Source organism: Chinchilla lanigera, unplaced genomic scaffold (assembly GCF_000276665.1).
Source record: "Chinchilla lanigera isolate Chin_1 unplaced genomic scaffold, ChiLan1.0 scaffold00060, whole genome shotgun sequence".
NCBI lineage: Eukaryota > Metazoa > Chordata > Mammalia > Rodentia > Chinchillidae > Chinchilla > Chinchilla lanigera.
The window spans coordinates 8,456,793-8,464,410 of record NW_004955461.1 but is presented as its reverse complement, the minus strand read 5'-3'; the positions used below and the strand labels follow the sequence as shown (position 1 = coordinate 8,464,410).

Here is a 7,618-nt window from a genome sequence, read left to right as displayed (position 1 = left end):
ATATATAAATATATATTTAAGAGGGACTTTTGACATTATATTGGGATAGGGAAGGCAATGATACTGTTTAAGACATGACAAGTTTTAAGTGACATATACTCGTTTTTGTAGCTTGAAAGAGCAAAAGTTAACGTTCTACTATAGACTCATCGGTCAGCTGCAATGTGATATTGAAAAACAAAGGAAAATATCCATGATTCCCCAAAGTGCCTCATTGAGAGCTGAAGCTGCTCCATGTCTGGGCTAAGGGGTCATTTACTGGTTTCATGCCTAGAGAAACAGAAAAAAATTTGGTTCACAGAGTGAGATCAATGAAGCAGGTATCTAGGGCAGCACACAGATAAAGAGTTAGTTTCATGAACTCTCCAAGCCAATGTGAAGGGCAGTTTTGTGGTTCTCCTACCTAAACTCTTGCTTACTTAGCTTTTCAAGGGAAAATGATAATTTCTCTAAATGGACCCACTAGATAAGTGTCAGAAATAAAAAGCCTGAAAAGCCTTTACGGAAAGAGGCAGAAAGCACAAAATTATATTTTGGCTCTGTCCAGAGCCTCTTTATAAGGTACTTCTGCAAGACTGTAATTACAGCAGGGTTTACCCTGAGTTGCAGTGAATCACTGAAAAAAGCAATTATTGCCAGCAATCCTTGTTCTGTGGCTGAAAGTTGAGTGGGAAATTTAATAGTATTATGAGAATTTTTTTCCTAACAAACTAGTTCTAAGAAATGGTATAAATTGAATGTGTATTTATTTTTTAAGACAAGGTTATCTTAATTGAGTTTTTCATGACTGTGTTCCACTGGTTACGTAGGAAATGAAAATGTGAGAGAGGTGTGCAGGGAAGCAAGCACTTACCGTGTAAGAGAAAATGTTGTCCTCTTTGCTTTGCCTCGGCCTTTTCCTCGCATCCTTTGAGATGCCATGTAACATTCAGGACTAGACGCTGCCCAGAGGGTTGCCTAGGCTCTGTTATTGACTGGCACCAGGATAGTTACAAAGTTCAGAATAACGAACAGAGAGCACTATGGAAACTAATGTCTCCAGCCAGTGTGACTTCGGATGCAGAAGTCAATCTCTCACCATATTGATAACATCTGAAAAAGCAACTGAGACTACCTGTGGGAATACCATTTCTCAATTAAGAACTGTATGCAATAACAGTAAAGTATTGATTACCTTATTCAGTTAACACTTACAGCATTGCCAGTGCCTTGCTGAATCCAAAGATGAGGAAAATCGTGGTAAGGGTAATTAGGGTGTTCAAAGCCGTACCATTAATAGATGACAGCATAGGTATCCAACAAGGGCTTGTTCTACTGTGAAACCTGCTATATTAACCACTTTCTTGCCTGTTGGCTTTACAGTAGTAATTGAGTATTAATATGATACTTTACTGAGACAAGTTGTTTGTGGATACAATAAATGTCTGAATATTTATGAAGGCAATGTTTTAATTAAGAAACTATTAATAATGATATACAAGTTCTTTTATAGTCATTTCCCCTTAACAGTGCTCAGTGAATTATTAATTTGGATTGAACTTTTCCAATGGTTAGAAAAATCTAATATTTTACACGAATGTTCAGTGGTACTATGGAAAATTCAAAGGGATCTTTCAGGACTCCTTCATTTAGAAGTCACAGAAACACATTTGTAACCATTTTAATGAAAAAAGAAATTACCTGGAAAGATACTGGTTTGACTTATATAATTGTAGGATGAGCTACAAGACCCAATAAATTCTGAAAGTTGTACGTTGGCCTTTCTTTGTCTCTTCTTCCTTGACTTTTTCTTGCTCCAAAATGTAAGTTAGCTGTCAAAGAGCACTGAGATTTATCCTTGAAGTTCCAAGTCTCTTCTCAATACTTGTAGTAGAAAAATCCCAAGTAAAGACACAGATTGGCCCTGAAATAATCCCAGAGGAAAAACATAATCCCAGAGGGTTAGCCTTGGACTTACTCATTTTGCAGTGGTCAAAAGAGGTGATTTATAATTACAAGAACACAAAGGGCCTACTATACTCTGTCCAATCCAGTCTTTAATATCATATTTACAAAAAATTTAGCAGACATGAAATTCCAAAGATACTCTCACCTGATAAAATGTGTGGTGTATGGAGAAAGTTATTGCTTCTAAAATCATGTCCACATGTTACATTTATCAAAATCCAGGATTTTAACTGTTATGTTTTCCTCTCTCTGAAATCTAATTGGGGCTCAGAAAGGTTCTGCAAATTTTGGACCAATGATAAATATAGCGATCTCCTTTTTATAAAAATAGTTCTGAGATAAAATATTAGTTATCATAAATATCCTGTGGAGAAAGGGACAAGGAAAGAGTGATATACAGTGGCCCTCGCCAGACACACAGTACTACAGTGAGTAGGGATAGAAACGTGCTTCCATTTGTTATCTTTTCGTTAACAGTGTTCCTTGTTCAACCAATATGTCTGGCACAGACTGCTTGGGGTGATTCCCTTATGTGGTATCATCCTGGACCCTTCCTTAGAAGTACAGTGTAGTAAGAAGAAATCCTATGCTGTAGCTTAATCTTTATTTAATGTGCTTGAATGACCCTGGGGATTGCCTTCAGGAATGCACAATCCAGTGGTTTTTATGATGTTTAGAATTTCCCTAGCCATAAATATTTTTTAAATACCTGTCAGCTAACTGACAGTTTCATTTTCTACAGACTGCAGGACTGATGCCTGAAAGGATGTCTGATCATTATCTTTGAATCAGGACCCTGCCTTCTTGATGGCTTATCAATAGGCCTGGCATTCCATCCATCCTCCTTGGTCCCAGATGAATGGCTTCTGTCTGGACTCTTGCCTTAGTGGAAAGTGGAGGGCAAGACAGGATGATAAGGCAAGGGTAATCCTCTTCCAGCCCAGAGTCCATCCAAGTTGCTGAGGCTGTAGGAGAATGCTTATCTGTGTTAAATGGGAGAGAATCGAATCTTCCTCCATATTTCTTACTACTCAGCCTTTGCTCAGACTAATTTTATCATGGGATAGAAAACTTAATTTTACAATTCTATACATCACTTTACTGTCTGACCTTTATGGGCTGGCATTGCTGAAACTGTCTACAAAGTACTTTTATATAAAGGCACATACAGTTTTCTTTTTGCTTTCAGATACATCAGTTTGTCTGCTTGTTGTAGAAGCTTACTGGAGACTAAAGAACTGAGCTTATGATACAGTGCCTCCTGTTTTCCCGGCAAGTACCTGATGTCATGGTTTTCTTGAGCTCAAAGTTGAAGACCCACGGTGATAGAAGAAAACTATGACCAGATGCTCTATCATCTTTCAATAAAACGTATCCAGAAAACTTGCTGAGGATGCTGGTGAAGGAAGACATCGGTGATTAAAGTTCTTCTCTCTCATCTGGACAAAACCAGCTCCACCTTTAACTTCTCAAAACTTGAGTCCTCACTTCTAGTATCAATTCTCATTATTCATAAGGGGGTTTAGTTTTCAGTTTGAAATGTCAAAAGCCCAACTAGATCTAACTTAAGGAAATGAACACTATTATTTTAAGAGTACTGAATAGAGAAATCTAGCGATGTTACAGACAGGAATGAGGGATGTGGTGTGATACTACTGGATCTCTTTTTGACTGTTTCTTCACTAGCTTTCCCTACAGATCATCTTATCCTCATGTGTTTATTTGTGTGTTAACAAATGTGCTGTTTGGTGGAGTTATATTCTTATAACTTTTTACTCCTAAGTGGAGAAGGACATTTCTTTGTTGGTAGATCTAGGGTTAAATTCTAAAATAGGGCTTCTAGATTGTATAAGTTGGGTTAGGTGGACACTCTGAAATCAACTGTGTGACCTAAGGGATGATTTACTGTGACTGACCAGGTCTCAGTCACAAATTCATTCTTGCTATCAACTGGTAGGGTCTGTGCCCAGGAGAGGAAGAAGGGTGTTAAGCAAATGAAAACAACAAGAGAAATAATTGTTATGCACTGTCATGGTTATTGCAATTCAAGCAGGTAGAGCCTGCTGTAGGAGGAGAGAGGAGAGGATGGGGGAAACCATCTTGTGCATCTTACTAGACTAAAAAATGTTTAAGGTCAGAGACTGGGCCCTATTTGTCTTTGTACTCACATAACTTAGCACAGGAATTTTTAAGAGGGTAGACATTTACAAAATGTTTATATCTAGAAAGAAAAAGCAGAAAGAAAACAAGAAATGAGATTCCATTCTGGGAATGGTTTAGCTTCCTTAAGGAAGGCTTACTCTGGGACAGGGGATGGATATTGGGATGAGGTCTGAGTGTTGGTCAGCAGAATCTGGAGTTGGAGGGGGAAAGGGAAACACATCATGCATTTCAAATCCCAGAGTTGTAATCATTTCCTTTACTGTCAGGTGTGCCAGCAACTGCCTTTCAGCTGCCAGTTAGACCTTGGCATACCATACATAAAATCCTCTCTGAAATCTTGCAGCACACTCTTAGTTTGACAAATTCAAAATTCATCTTTTTTTTACAGTTGCTACTGTGTCAAAGTAATTTAAAAATTGAAGAGCCACCTGGCAGACCTACTCCAGAGAGTAGGTCTGGCCTCATAATTTAGTTTTTCCAAATTTCATGACATGCTGATTGGGCCAGTGTTGGAACAGGTAAAGCCAGAACCATGGTAGGCACTGGGCAGAATCACTGTCAAGCTTTGGAAAGGAAGTGGTGTCTTATTCATAAACAGTGAATTAAATAGTAAGTGTAAAGTGAGACCACCAGTCTTTCCATGAAAGAGGTTAACTGGTTTTACATCCTATAGCAGGAACAACTGGAAAGGGATGGAGAGAAATACCTGGCTTCACACATGCTCCTGCTATTTATCTCTTCATTCAAATCCATTGAAGGATATTCCAATACACCTGATTTTTTCCAACCAAAGGAGGTATAACATCTTTTTAGCAGGGACCATGGGATGTAAGCATTGTATTCTTGGTGTTGTCATAGAGTAAGAGGTAAAAAAATAACAAAAAAAAGTTACAGCAAAAAACTAAAACGTCAGTAGGAAAATAGACATAAATCTTGGTGCTATAAACACGGTGATGAAGAAAACTAATTTTCCAACCTCCTGAATTTGTTCCAGAGACAGGAAGCGAGTGCCTGTCCAAGCTCTTCAGAGTGGGGCTGCAGGTGGAGGGAGTTGGTGCTTAGGATGCTGCAGTTGCAGACCAGGAAGCCTGTGCACGTGCATGGGATTGACAAAGACCTCATAAAGGAAGTGGCATTTGGGCAATTCCAAATAATGTCCTCTTCATGGTAGATTGTAGTAGTCAGCTTTCCTGTCACTGCAACAAAATACCTGACACCTACAAATTAAAGGAGGAAAGGTTTAATTTAGTTCCTGGTTCAGCCTAAGTGGCTCCAAGGCAAAAACATGATGGCAGAAGGGCATAACAGAATGAAGATACTCAGTTCATGGCAGGCAGGAAGCAGAGGAGGGGCAGAGCATCGGACAGGAAGGGACATGGGACAATATATAGTACCAAAGGTGACTCCTCTATGACCCGCCCAGACACACCCAAAAGAGTGCTGCAGTGATTCCTTTGGCAGATCCCAAGCCAATCAAGTTGACACACATGGACATTCAATGTGTATTTGTTGACTGAATAAATGAGCATTGAAAAATGTGTATACATTTGTCAAGAGAAGAACTGGACAAAGAAAAAGCATTCTGGGTGAAAGGAAATGGGAGCTACAAAGACCTAGAGGCATAGAAGTGCCCTGTATGACTGGAAAGTGGCTGACAGTATGATCTTGGGTAAATGTTTGGCTTCCTCTGGATAGCAGTGTTTCTTCATAAAGCTGCTGATATCTATCAGGAGGTATGACTGACTTATAACTGAAAAACACAAGGATGTAGCCAAATGCCTGGTAGTTCATTGAACGTTATTATTACTTTTTTTCTCCACTTTAATTATTTTGTGCCACTGCTACTACTGATTTTGGGCTGTTAGGTTGAGAGGGTTGCAATAATTCATACAGGGTCACGCTGCCTGGAGGGAATGACCCAGAGATTGAAAGGCTACTCTGTCTGTCAACCAGTGGTTTAGCTGGATACCATTTTCCCAGTGCAGTTGGAAGCCTGTGGTAGGGGGACAGAAACCATCTTGGGTGCTCTGCAGAAGAGACACCCAACTCTGCCACCTGGGTGCAGGACTCAGAATGCACTGCCTTTCAAATTGCTTCGGAATTTTTCAAAAGACATGGCTGAGATAAAATGCTGTTGAAATTCATGGCAACAGGATATCAACTGTTTTCCTTGGAGCCGCAGCAGCCTCACTTTCTCCACTTAGCTTCTAATCCATTATTAAAAGCAAACAAGTGTGTTGACCGTTCTGCATGAGCTTTCTCAAGCAGCAAAGGAAACCAGGTTATCCATTCCTTCTGCACTGCTGCAGCCACCTGGGCACCGGGGAAGAAACTGGGACTTTTCTCATAAAAGTCGTGTTTGCTTACACGCCGAGGCCCTCCAGCCCCATTTCCTGTAGAGCGACACCCCAGCTCTCAGCAGCAGCTCTGGGAAGGGAAAGTGGCAGGGCTTATGCCGGCGCATTCCAGTCTCTGCTTCACCCTGGAGGTCCCCGATCTTCTAGGCCAGTGCACAGGAGGGATCTCTCTTGGCACTTAGTAAAGACCACACCCAGCAGGAATGAGGCACCGAGGAGTCTTGTCCCATCTGAAGCCACTTCATAAAATCATGCCGAGGTAGACCTGGAGCCAAAAGGAAAACGTAAGAGAGTGGGTGTTGGGAGAAGGACTCAGAAGGGGTGTTGGAGATATCACTGCATTAGCCTAACATTAATCACCAGCGGATTTCTTCCTTCTCCTCCTCTCTTTGTTCCGCAGCTCTGTGGCATCACCACAGTCATCATTCATCGACCTGCTTGGCATTGCCTGTCATCATGGGAAGAGGCATCTGCTTTAATAATCAACCCACTGGATCTCCAGCTCCTGGAGCGCAAATGCCAATGCCTATTTATTATCTGTGTACACCTTGCACATAGGTCAGAAATGAACCTTGTTATTAATTAAGTTTATTGGTACTTTCAAGTATGCATAATATTCACTTTCATCATAGGGACTTTGTACCTATACATGACTTACTTCAATTCCACTTCCTTTTTTTTCTCATTCCTTTATTCTCCCTTCAGTCCCTCTTGCCCTCCTCATTTACAAAGGCTTTGTGTGGTGGATTGATAACTGGTGGTCAGCTTGTAACCCCAAGCTGAACTGAGTAAGCATGGTGCTGGGTGTGGGAGGCGCAAGTGAAGACTGTAGCTAGCAGCATAAGAGGCAGAACTGGAGAAAAAGTTGGGACGTTGTTGGGAGCTGAGAGAAGCTGCTGGGTGCCATTAGAAGCTGGAAGGAGCTGTTGGTTCTCTTGGAGGAGCTCATCATGCTGGCTTTCCTGATGAACTTGGCTGTTCTCATCCTCCAAGGATCTTGGGACCTTCTCACTGAGAATGACTTCAGTTCACTTTGGTGGAACTCTAGTCCTTACTTTGAGCATTGTGTCCTGGCTCCAGAGGAGAAGATGGTGCACTGCTCAGTCTTCCAGAAAAGCTTGTCACCTTGGCTTTCCCGATGGGAACTTGGC

The 7,618-nt window shown here is 41.0% G+C and overlaps 1 long non-coding RNA gene across 2 annotated transcripts in view; it reads left to right on the top strand.

Annotated features, from left to right (window-relative positions):
• LOC106150024 overlaps positions 1–7,130 on the top strand; it is a 49,411-nt gene extending 42,281 nt beyond the window's left edge. Inside the window, exons 2-3 of one of the 2 annotated variants that reach the window (XR_001236549.1) lie at positions 3,137–6,751; positions 6,868–7,130. This is a non-coding gene — a long non-coding RNA (uncharacterized LOC106150024). Of the gene's footprint in view, positions 1–3,136 lie in introns of both variants that reach the window. The other variant, XR_001236548.1, reaches the window with a different exon arrangement.
• The last annotated feature ends 488 nt before the right edge of the window (positions 7,131–7,618 follow it).